General features: G+C 59.0%; 1 protein-coding gene across 2 annotated transcripts in view; it reads right to left on the bottom strand.

Moving 5' to 3' along the window:
- SH3TC1 (SH3 domain and tetratricopeptide repeats 1) overlaps window positions 1-11,785 on the bottom strand; it is a 49,483-nt gene extending 37,698 nt beyond the window's left edge. Inside the window, exon 1 of one of the 2 annotated variants that reach the window (XM_074351066.1) lies at window positions 11,619-11,785. The gene's annotated coding sequence lies outside the window, so the exon portion shown is untranslated. Of the gene's footprint in view, window positions 1-11,521; window positions 11,543-11,618 lie in introns of those variants that run through there. The other variant, XM_074351072.1, reaches the window with a different exon arrangement.
- Window positions 11,786-11,953: the final 168 nt, after the last annotated feature.

The following is an 11,953-nucleotide window of genomic DNA, read 5'->3' as shown; positions in this document are numbered from 1 at the left end:
CTGGGGCATCGCTCTTGGTCATGGGGAGGGGCTGCCTTGACCACCGCAGGATTTTAGCAGCATCCCTGGCCTCTGCCATCTAGATGCTGACCCCAGCTGTGACAGCCAGACACATCTCCAGACATTTGTCCCTGGGGACAATGGCACCCAGGCTGAGAACCACTCTAGGCAAAGGTATTTCTGGATGACACCCTCCCACCCCATCTGTCCTTCCTCTGACCAACTCCTGGCATTATGCCCGGCCACCCCAAAGCCATATATCCCCCTCCCCTCCGCAGCAGGCCGGAGCCCAGGTGTGAGGGAGGAGCCGGGCCTCCTCACACCGGCAAGGTCCCTGCTGAGGACCCGCGCTGGCCACGGAGACCAGGAGCCGGCGAGCCACTCACCTCGCTGGCAGAGCCAGGCCCAGCACTCAGGCTCCCTGCACCCCGAGCCCAGCTGGACCTCACCCTGCACACCACCCATGTGCTCGGTGACCACAAAGCAGGAAACAGAGGCTCCAGGTGGCTATTTTCACAGCCCCCATGACCGCAGGCCGAGTATCAGGGAGGAATTTCACGCCACCCTGTGGGCCCCCAGGGACCAGGAGGCCCCAGAGCAGGGGAGTAGCTGCTCCCACCAGCAGTCCTTTCTCTTCCTTCCACTGGGAGGCGTGGTGTCTCTGAGCCTGGCTGTCCCCTCCGTGGAGTGGGGACAGCAATCTCTCTTGAAGAGCAGCTGTGACGGTCACTGTGTGTGTCCTGGGGCTGCCGTGACAAAGTACCACAGACCAGGTGACTTCAAACAACAGTGATTTATTCTCACAGCTCTGGAGGCCAGAGTCTAAATCAAGGTGTCAGCAGGGCCGGGCTCCCTCGGGGGACTCTGGGGGCAGCCCTTCCTGCCTCTTCCAGCTCCTGGTGGCTCCAGGCATCCCTGGGCTCCTGGACACATCACCCCAATCTCTGCCTGTCAGCAGCCTCCCCTCTGTGTCCTCTTGTCTCTCTTATAAGGACACTCATCATTGTATTTAGGGCCCGCAGATAACCCAGCAGGACCTCATCTTGAGATCCTCACATTAATTACATCAAGACCCTCTTTCTAAGTAAGCGTGTGATCAGAGGTTCCGGTGGACATTCCTGCGGGGGCCGCGCTCCGGGCCAGCGCACTAGATGCCCACGGGAGGGTGGAGCGGGCTGGGTCTGGGGTTAGTGTGGGGGGCGCCTTCCTGCCGGACCACAGCGCCCTCCTGCCGGGCTCCCCCAGCCTCAGCGAACTGCAGTCCTTCAAGCCCCAGGGTCCAGGCATCCTGTCCTGAAGGCCTTCCGGTGTCCTGAGCTCCACCTGCCTCTCCACCTCCCCAGCCCCCTCGGCTCCCTACTCCAGGCTGGCCTCCCTCCAGCCCGGCCCAGCCGGCAGGGGCCTCTGTCCAGCTCCCTGCACCTCCCGCTTCGCTGCCTTGGGCTCAGGTGACGCCCAGACCCTGGCAAGGGGCCTGCTGCCTTGGCCACAGGACGTCGGGCGCTGGGTTTCCCTCGCCCCAGCCTCCGCGGGGACCCCTCTCCTGGGCAAGCATACCTCTCCCTCCACGCCCACACCCGCCTCCGCCCCCAGCCTTTCAACCCCACTTCTCGTCCTTCTCCACCAGAAGGTGAGGCTCTCAGCCCATTGTCTCCAGTGCAGGCTGCCCCTCAGGGCAGGAGCCGAGCTGGCAATGGCACCTGGGACACTGACGCCGCCTGGAAGCTCGGCGCTGCTGTGCTGGTCACTGGGCCTCGGTGTTTGTTTGCCCAGGGAAGCCCAGGGTGGGTTGGGGGCTATTTTGTGGTCTTGCTCTGGGCCATCATGTGGCTTAAACTAGAGGCAGGAATTCTCCCACAGGGTGCACGACATAGCTGTACTCAGACATCTGTTTATTCAGCAAACTCCAGTGCCCGGTCCTCTCCTGCAGGCCCTGCACAGCCAAGAGCTGAGGACAGAGCTCACCAGGCAAGTGGAGAAATTGCTACGTGTCGGAGGGCCAGCACCACCACCTGTCCCCAGGCCTGGCCGCTCAGTGAGCCGGCTGGCCTGTCCCAGTGCTGCGTGAGGCCCCGGAGGGCTGTGCAGAGGAGCTGCTCTCAGCGCTGAGACCTCTCTGCAACTCACAGTGTGCCCTGGGGCATGTGTCCCCGCTCCTCTCGGCCTCAGTCTTTCATCTGTGAAGTGGGCACCCCCAGCTCTGCAGCCGGCTCTCTGGATCCCCACCTTGTGCTGAACACGAGCTGTTTGCTTCTTCTCCCTTTGTTTTTCTGCAAACTGTATTGAAAGAGGCCCCAGACAGGCTCCAGGGCCATACATGGGTCTGGACACATTTCCTCTCCTGGCCATTGTCCCCTGCCATGGCCCAAGACCCCACATCCTGTTTGTCTCTGCAGCTGCTCTTGGCCCAAGGCCGGGGGTGGTTTCCAAGAGCCTTCCCAACTGTGCCCAGCATTCTTCAACTCTGCACAGAGCTCCAACTCTGCCCAGCGCCCCCCAATTCTGTACATTGTACCCTGGCTCTGCAGGATGTACCTCAACTCTGCACAGAACACCCCAACTCTGCATTTCCCACCCCAACCTCACAGCCTATACCCCAACTCTGCAAGTGTCCCTGAATAGCCTTCCAGAAGAAGAACATGAGCCTTTCAAATCAGGGGCTTTCCAAAGTGGGGTCCTCTCGGAGGCTGCTACACAGGGTAGGCCCAGCCCAGCCTTTGGGTCCCTCGGAGAGAGCCTATCACTCCTTGGGCCTCGGTTTCTCCCCTTTCAGACAGTAGAGTTGGGCTTGGAGATGTATAAGTGCCCTCCGAGGTCAGCAGCTCTGACCCCTGCAGGGCTGTAACAAGTTCCAGTTCTCACTTGCCAAGAAGATGCTAGACACAAGGACAGCGGCCCTCCTAGTATATGACCACCATCCCACTGGGCTGGGTAGCAGGGGGACCGGGGGAGGCAGGACCTCCCCGGCTCACACAGCCCCCAGGTCCCAGGGCAGCAGCACCGGCCAGGATGCCAGGGCCCCCCAGGCCAAAGCAGACCACTGAATCTCTAAGGGGTGAGATGTAGCCAGAGGGAGAGCTCCCAGGAACTTCCAGTGGGAAAGGCAGCTGCTCTGAGGGTCCGAGGTAGGCCCCCTCCCACCTTCACTCCTCCTGGACTCGACTCTGCTATTGCGGGCAGAAATTTCTCATGGGCCCCCGGACAGCTCCCACCAGACTCCTGGACCACAGACACTGGCCCTGGGCTGCAATCCAGAGCTGAGGTACAAGGCTGAGAGGTACAAGGCTGAGAGGTGCCCTGCCTTCTGCCCTCAGCTTATTTTTTACTTTTTAGCTCGTGGGGCAAATAGCAACAAGTGTGGTCATACAAAGACAAAAGGCAATTGCTAATTTTGTCACCTCATCTTATGGCGTTTTCGGTTCTTTGGGACTATGAGGCGCCATATCAGCACAGTCTCGGGCCCAGAGAGGTGGCCCAGAGCAACCCCCACGCCCTGCTGGGGTCCCCTGGACAGCCTCCCTGTCACGTGGTCCAGCCTTTTAGTGGATCCCCCACTCTGCCTCGAGATAGCTCTGCACTTTGAGGTTCAGAGCTGCCCCCACCCCCAGCAATCTCAGCTCCACCATCCCAGCTCCGCCTTCGTGTCCCCACCCACAAGGGGGCTCCCAGACTAGTTGGGGAGACAGACTTGGAAGGAGACTGAGATAATGTAGCACAATCTGTGCAGCAACAAAGGGAAGCCTGGGAGGGGACGGAGAGGGGAGTGAAATCAAGGAAGGCGTCCTGGAGGAGGAGGCTCCTCCACCAGATCTTGGAGCAAAAGGGACTAGGCAAAGAGAGGGTGTAAGGGTCTTCCCGGGAGGAAGGCCGCCAGAAGGGCACTTAAGCCCAGCCTGCCCCAGGTATGCACAGAGGATGAAGGCGGTCACACTGTCACCCTGAGGGTTAATCTTCAACAGCCCATAAACAGTGAATCCCAGGAATGCAGAGGCTGGGGGAGGGGGTGGGTGTAGGCTGAGGGAACATAACTACTCCCTCTGGCCGTCCCAGCAACCCCGGGCGGCAGCAGCAAGCCGTGCTCCGGACTCTGGCAGGGGCAGCAGTCGCACGCTGTAGAGGGCCAGAGGAAATAGGTTTGGCTTTTGGGGCCCTCCAGTGGGCCTCTATTACAGCCTGAAGACTGCTAGGAAGTGAGTGGGTCTCGCCGTGTACCAATGAAACCTTATCTACAAGACAGGGGCAGGATTTGGCCCCAGGAGCGGGGCCTTGCCCCAGAGAACTGGGTGGGGTGGGGAATGAGGGGAAAAGCACCTCAGGGTCCCGCTGCCAATGCAGGACGCGACCAGCGCAGAGGCAGCCCTGCCACCCTAGATGGGGGTGCGCGAAGGTTCCCCCTTCGGAGAGCGGCTACTCAGGGAGGGTGGAGCCGGCGCGAGGCCGGAGCCGGGCGGGGCAGCCATGGCCAGGCAGCCGCAGACCGCCTGTGCTCCACGGTGGCGCGGGGCACAGCGCACGAGGCGGCTCCCTGCCTCCCTCCTCCCGGGGTCAGGGATGTCACTGCAGGCTCAGAGCTCAGTTATCCAGGATAACCAAGAAGCGACACTTAAGTGCGCTCCCGGCAAAGACAGGTGATTGGGCAGCCAGGTGGCAAAGTCCGTCCCTCAAGCCTACAAATGGAGCCCCTCATCCAAGGTCACAGGAGGGGGTGTCCCCAGTGTTCACACGGTCCACACCAAGCCACACCCCATCACCTCTCCTGGTCTGTGGGTCCACATCGGTAAGACACTGAGGTGCCCCCGCTGAGGCAATCTCCCAGAAACACACCTTCCAAGGCACATTCCTGAGCCCCGCCCAGGTCGAAGGATCACTAGACCCAAGATGCCCTCACCAGCTGGTTCCTTCACACACACACACACACGCACACGCACACGCACACGCACACGTCTGACCCAGACGCGGCCCGGGACGGACACAGGCGCCGCTAGCCTGGAGCCCGGCACGCAGCCGCTGCACTGAGCGCCAGGACCGTGCCTGTGGCCAGCAGGGCTCGGCCTGTTTGTTGTTTCTGGACTTAGCGGCTGAAGCCAGCCCAGATCAAAGAGGAGCAGGGCCTGGGCCCCGCGATTTCAGGAACTGCTCTTTGCAAAACAGGAATATCAGGACCAAACAGGCTTCCCAGATGACTGACGGCCACCCGGGCCAGAGCGAAGGCCTGCAGGAAGCGGTCAGCAGTTTCCGAGGTCCAAAGACACCCAGCCCCACGCCCCACCCCGGCCTCGGCCCCGGCCCCGGCCCCGGCCCATCCGGCTCTGTCCGGACGGGCGCCGCCCTCGCCGGGAACTGCTGGCTCTGCTGCCCCGTCACTCCTCCTCGGCCCGCGACAAGGCTGGGTCCTGGTTGTATTTGTGCCAGGGACTCCTCTGCTTGCAGAAGAGGGGTGCTCCTCGTCAACATCCCAAATAGCACAATGTGGGCACCTGGGGGGATTTGGTGGGAAAGGATAAACAGGGGAGGGAGGCCTGGGCTGGTACATCTCCCTGTCACATCCTCAGAGGGGCCCCAACCTGCCCACCAGTTCAAAGCAGGCCCCTCCTTTAAAAAATGAGGGAGGAGGTTCTGAGTGGCCACACAGCCGGGAGTGGCCATGTCTCAGGGGTCCCTCCCATCATAGGACACACACGCCCCGCTCCGCAGGACCATCTGCCCATGCGTGGTGGGGTGACCAGGAGGGGGCCCTAGAGGGGACAACGGAGCAGCAGCTCCCAGGCTGGGTGCCCGCGTGTGACTCCGGCTGCTGCCTTCCCTGGGAGCCTGGGAAGTTGCCAAAGCTTATAGATGCGACCCTGGGACACCCTAATCCCCTTGGCCCCGACTCCCCAGAGCACCCTCATTCCAGACCAGGGTGGGGAAACTCTGCTGGAATTCTGGACATTCTCGAAGCCCAGTCATCAGGGGGTGGATCTTGAACTCGATTGTGCAAACGTTAACCCAGCCCCAGCACACACTCCCCAAAGGCCTCTCGGGGGAGCGACAGTCCTCTCAGCCAAGACCCACCTCCCTGGAAACAGGGCCCAGGTCACCGCAGGCCGAGAGAGGGCAGGAGAACTCAGGTGGGAATTTCCACAGGACACCCTTTCAGTGTCGCTCTGAGCTGCGCGGGGACTGCACGTGGGGGATGCCGGCTCCGGGGGCACAAACCCATTTGAGGCCCAATTTCACTCGTTTGGTTACTTGTCATCTCTGCTCCTTTCCCAGCAAATCTTCCAGAGCCTTCCACCCTGGTCAGCTCTGTGCAACCTCCTCACCTCACCTCACCCACCCCGCTCCCTGAACCTGCCCTCACCCCGGCCGCCGGCACCTCTGTGTTGCTAACTCTGATGGATGGTCGGTCCCCATCCTCATCTCACTGGCTCCTCAGGGTCTCTCTTCTGCCCACTGACCATGCCTTCCTCCTGCCTCACCTGCTATGTCTCTGTCTACACTCACCCTTAGGTGTGAGTGCAAAGGTCGAGGACTTCTAGAGCCGTCTGCCCCTCAGTGTCACCCACACCCCCACATTTGCACGTCCTCTTCCTGGTCACCTTCTCCTCCAGGCTCTGACCTCAAACTCCTGTCTGTCTCCCAAGTCTCCCTCCCACTTTGCCTCCTTCTGGGGGCTTGCTGATGCGGACAAGCCAGTCCTCCCCCAGCCCCAAGAGCCCTGAGCACATTGTGCTGTAACTGGGTCTCCATCTAGGTTGCCAGTAGGTTCACACTCGAGGACCCATTGTTGGGGCAGTCTGCAAGCATTTGTTGAATGACTAACAGGTGCCCAGCTAGCTCCTGTTGTCCCTTACCAGGAAGGGGCAGGAATGTGGTCCTGAGGTAGCCAAGGGGCAGGGATGTGTGACAAATCTCATCAAGACATCCACGTCTGGGCAACAGTGACCAAAAGAGGACAAAGGCCATCAAGGCTGGGGACCTTGGTGACCAAAGTTCAGGGACAGGGGCCGTGAGTGGTGGGCTCATGGGAGGCCTGTTGGGCTCCTGCCAAAGTGGACCTCCCACCCCAGCTCCTGTCTGGATTTTAGCCTCTAATCATGAAACTAAGGGACAGGCAGGCGAGGCCCAGGGATTTCCCAAAACATGAAATTGCAGGAGAAGCAGGGACACAGGTGGCAGGAGAGGCCTGGGAGCCCTCTGCCTCTGGCCTCCCATCATCACCCACCCCACACACCCAGTCATGCTGCAGGAAGAAGGGAGCTGTCTGCACATCACCACCCTTGGCCATTTCTTGTCGAGGCGGGCTTGGCTCAGGCTGCTTCCGTGCCCCAAATGCCTTCTGTTTCCCCTGGGCTGCCTGGCAAACTCTTACGCATCCTACCAAACCCTGCTTGACCACCACCTCCTCTGGGAGCCGTCCCAGATTAGAAGAAGGGGAATGAACGGCTCCTTCTGGTCCCACCATCAGAGCCAGCCATGAGCAGACTCTAACCTGGTGCCCGACACGTGGTGGGCTCTCTGCTGACGTCTCGTTCAGACTGGCCATTAGCTAACAGGGGATCTGGGTAACTTATTTTAGCTCTCTCAGCCTCCGTCACTCTGACCACGGCACGGGACTACAGTCCTGTCTTATGAGATGGTGCCGAGGTTTCAGATGGGGGCCTGGGTGTACGTGACTTGTTAAAGAGTTTCTCAGTGACACATGGACCAAGAAACCAGCCCCTCAGACTCCATGCTCAGGGTCTGAACCCAGGCAGCTTCGGGGCACAGCCTCTGGTCCCTCCACTTATTTAAGTGGCTCTTTTTTTATTTGTTTTGTTTCGTTTTGTATTGTTTCAGTGGCTCTTCTTCTGTTGTTTTTTTAAACTAAACTTCTTAGTTTAAAACAGTTTTAGGCTTACAGAAAGGTTGCGATGACTGTGCAGACACTCCCCTGCACCCACGCCCAGCTCCCCCACCGCCGTCCCACGTGACTAAGGCACGTTTCATCACAATGGATGAATCAACGCTAATACATCACTATTAGCCAAAGTTCCTGCCTCACTTGGCTTCCTTGGTTTCTCCCTCATGTCCGTGTCTGTCCCCAGAGCCCACTGGGGACAGATCGCATCCTCAGGAATCTTTCTCCTTAGGCAGCTCTGGGCTGTGACACTTTCTCAGATTTTCCATGTTTTTCATGTCCTTGATGGTTTTGAGGACCCGCCAGGTATTTTTGCTGAATGTACTAGAGCTGGGATTTGTCTGCTGTGTTTTTCAGTTCTTTTACTGTTAATTTTCAACAAACAAAATTTGCGGCAGGTTTTGGCTCTGAGTCAGGCTGGACCCGGCCCTCTGCCAGCAGCTATTTTTCATTAAACTGCACCTGAGCCATCGACCCCCATTCAGTGCCCTGGGGGAAGGGACCGATGACTCTAAGAAAACAGTGAGGGCTGGGAGCAGACCGTTCCTATCTGTCCAGGTCCTGAAAATATATGAAGTGGTGCACAGTCCCTCCCAACCAGAAGTGCTAACTGCTCCCAAGAGACCCTTTGTCACCTCCCAGCTCCGCAGCCCCGTGCCTGCCAGCGCAGCTCCGAGGGCTGCGAGGAGAGCAGCGCAGGGGCCGGCCTGAGGGCGGGTCACCAGGCCTGCAAAACCGCAGTGTTCACCCTTCAGCTGGCGGCCCCACCTCTGGGATCGCAGTGCAGGTGACCGCCCACTTCTGAGACAACAGGGCTCCGACGGGGCAGGACTCAATGTAACAGTGACACCTTGGCAGTAACCCAGGTGTCAAATGAATCATGCTGCAGACTCGCACCCGACAGCATGAGGCCGGTTTCCGGGCGCAGCCCGGGCAAGATCTCTGAGCCACATTAAGTGGGAAAAAAAGCAAGATGCTCTGCTGCCTTTGGTGTTCTGCAGAGGGATACCTTCCTATTTGCTCATGGTTATAAAAAGAAAGTGGAAGGAGCAATAAGCCGGCTGCACTGGATGGCCGAGAAGGGGACGGACAGGGGGCTTCTCCGGGCGGTGAAACTCCTTGTGACTCCGGGGTGGTGGGTACCTGGCACTGTGCGTTTGTTAAAAGACATTAAAATTTACAGCACAAAGCAAACCCTAATGTGTGCAAATTTTAAAAATTGAGGACGGGGATTCCCAGGATGGACGCAGGGTGTGTCAAAACGGTGAACTGTGTTCATTCCAAACATATGACACAGCCTCACTGAAGGGAGGGGAGTGGTGCCTGCCCACCAGCGCGGCCCCAGGCGGAGCCTGAAGACTGGGCTGAGAGGACACTCACAAGTGCCCGGGGCTCTGGCTGGTCCCACTCCCCAGGGGCCCTGGGTTACAGAGGCTTGTGCTCCCTCAGTGCAACCAGCAGGGGAGCGAGGACCGCTCGGTAAATGGGTGGTGGGTGGTGAGTCGGGGGTGACGGCTCAGAGGTGGAGGCACCAGGGTGAAGTCGCGTTTCGCTTGGTTCAGATGTACACGGTACCTGTAGAAACACCTGCTGGGGGAGGGCACAGCTCAGGGGTAGACGCGGGCTCAGCACGCACAAGGTCCTGGGTTCAATCCCCAGTGCCTCCATTAAAAAACATTGGTAAATAAATAAATAAACCCAATTTCCTCCCCTTCAAAAAATAAATAAAGTTTTAAAAATATAAATAGATATAAAAATGAAAGAAACACTACGTATGTGTATATACACAGGTTAGTATACACATATATACGTACTAACTCACAGATAAGTGCATACACACGGATCCGTGTGCACACGGTACACTCATATACACGGGTTATACACGGTACATGTGCACGTACAGCCCCCAGTCCTGCCAGCTGAGGGGGCCTAAAAGGAAAGACCCCCAGGTAGCAGCAAGCACACGAGTGCAGGTGAATGTCGGCGTCGCAGGCTCTCTCCTATAAGAGGAGTCAGGACTCTTGAGGGAATGTCTCGTCCTAGGACTGGGCCAGGAAGTATGCACAGCGAACGGGCTCGTAGTGCCAGGAAAGTAAGGGTGTACAGAATGAATGAATGAATGAAGAATGAAGTCCCACAATGACAGGCATGTCGCAGGGACACGGGGCCAACTGAAGGAGCTCCCAGTGGCCAAAGCTGGAAAAACTTGGGCCCCAATTAGTTTGTGTTTGATTATAACCCGTGGTCTCTGTCTAACCACAAGCTATCAGCAGACAAGGCCTGACTGAGGAACGTTTTACAAAACACACAACCAAGCTCCTCAAAACAAAACCAAAACGAGGGAAGTCCCAGCCCAGGAGCCCGAGGAGACGCGCTGACTAAATGTCACCTGTGTCCTGGACGCAGTCTTGGGACAGAAAGGGGACATTAGGTAAAACCAAGGAAACCTGAATAAAATAGGGGTTTTCCTTAATAATAACGAACCAGCATTGGTTCCTAAGTGGTGGTAAACGTACCTCACTGCTGTGTGATGTTAGTGGCAGGGGAGACTGGCTCGGGGCCGCGAGAGCTCTCTGTGCTGTATTTGCAATTATTTTGTAAATCCGAAACTGTTCTTAATAATCAAATCTATTTTTTTTAAAGGCCTGGTAAGGTGGAACAGTCTGGATGTGTGTGGAGAGAAGAATCAGGGCCCAAAGACGCCGGAGGGAGATGTCCCAGAGGGACTTGCTGTGTGGCCATGGGCCAGCCCTCCCAAGCCTGGCTCCCCTTACCGTCCCTGAAGCACCAGGAAACCAAGGCAGGCCTTTGGAGGAGACCCCAGCTCCAGCTGCTGCCTGCCAGTGACCTCGGGGCCCCTCTGTAAACAGAGGGTGAGGACGGGTCCCTCCTAAGATCAGCTGAGAATTCTGTAAACAACACTCCGCCGGGGCGGCACCGCAGCCCCTGTAGGGGAAGGGGGAGGGTCACTAGGCTCACTGTAAGGGAGGCTCAGAGGTGTCCCGCCTCTCCCGGGCCACAGGGCTGCCCCCTCACCTCCGGGCCAGTCTGCGCAAAGTCCACTGTGCATCCCAGGACAGCGGGGACAGAGCCTCTCTACCCGCTGCACCTACAGCCTGTCCGTCTCCTCTCGCCCCCTCCCCGTTCAAAACCCAAGCACAGGCCCACTGCTGAGGAACGAGGGGCGGGCCCCAGGGATGTCCAGGGAAGGTGGGGCAGACTTAGAGGCAAGGGAAAGCCAGGACCCGGCCCCCAGCCTCCAGGCCCATGGCTCCTGTTTCCCTCCAGGGTCACGAGCCCTGGGCTGCAGCCCTGACCGCCTGTGGACACTGTACGAAGCCCCAACACGGTCTCATTTTGCGGACACTCAAACTGAGTCACTCACTGCTAGCCGCTCAGCCAAGATCAGAACGACCAGAACGCCCAGGGCTGCTGCCTACTGGGCCCTCCAGAGCCCTCCCTTCCCCCCACCCGTGGGAAGGCGCCTCCCTGCCTCACAACTGCCTCCTTGCCAACATCCAGCCTCACCACCAGCTCTTGGCCCCTTTCTCAGACTACCTGAGCACTGCCCTGCTTCTTGCTGCCTGGCCAGGCCGCTTTCGGGATGCACCCCCCACACACACCCTCCCGCGGTCTCACCTGTCCCGGAAGGTGACTCTCGGCACACTCGGGGCTGAGGGCTGCCTCGAAGGGACGGCTTCCCCTGGAACAGACCAGCCAGGGGACAGGAACTTACCCGGCCAAGGAAGGGAAGAGGGAGGCTCTCCGGGCCCCTCAGGATGGTCCCCGCCGTGCAGTGCCTGTTCCGGGCAGGAAGGTGCACATTTTCAGCCAGCCCGGCCTCCAGGCTACAATCAGGTGGCCTGAGCGGTCAGCCCGGGTCATTGGCTGCACCCTCGGCCAGCCCAGCCCTCCGGGAAGGGGCCGAGTCGGCTCCACTGACCTTCCTCCTACTTATCAGCCATCGGAAGTCAGCAATCCTGGCTCAGCATTCCAGAGCAGGGCGGGAAGGGGCTGCCCGCTGGCGACGGGGTCTGGTGTGTGCCGGGGCTCTGGGGACACGGGGGGTCG

The sequence above is a fragment of the Camelus bactrianus genome, chromosome 2 (assembly GCF_048773025.1).
Source record: "Camelus bactrianus isolate YW-2024 breed Bactrian camel chromosome 2, ASM4877302v1, whole genome shotgun sequence".
NCBI lineage: Eukaryota > Metazoa > Chordata > Mammalia > Artiodactyla > Camelidae > Camelus > Camelus bactrianus.
Note: the sequence above shows the minus strand (reverse complement) of the source record. Positions and strands in the feature narration are given on the sequence as shown.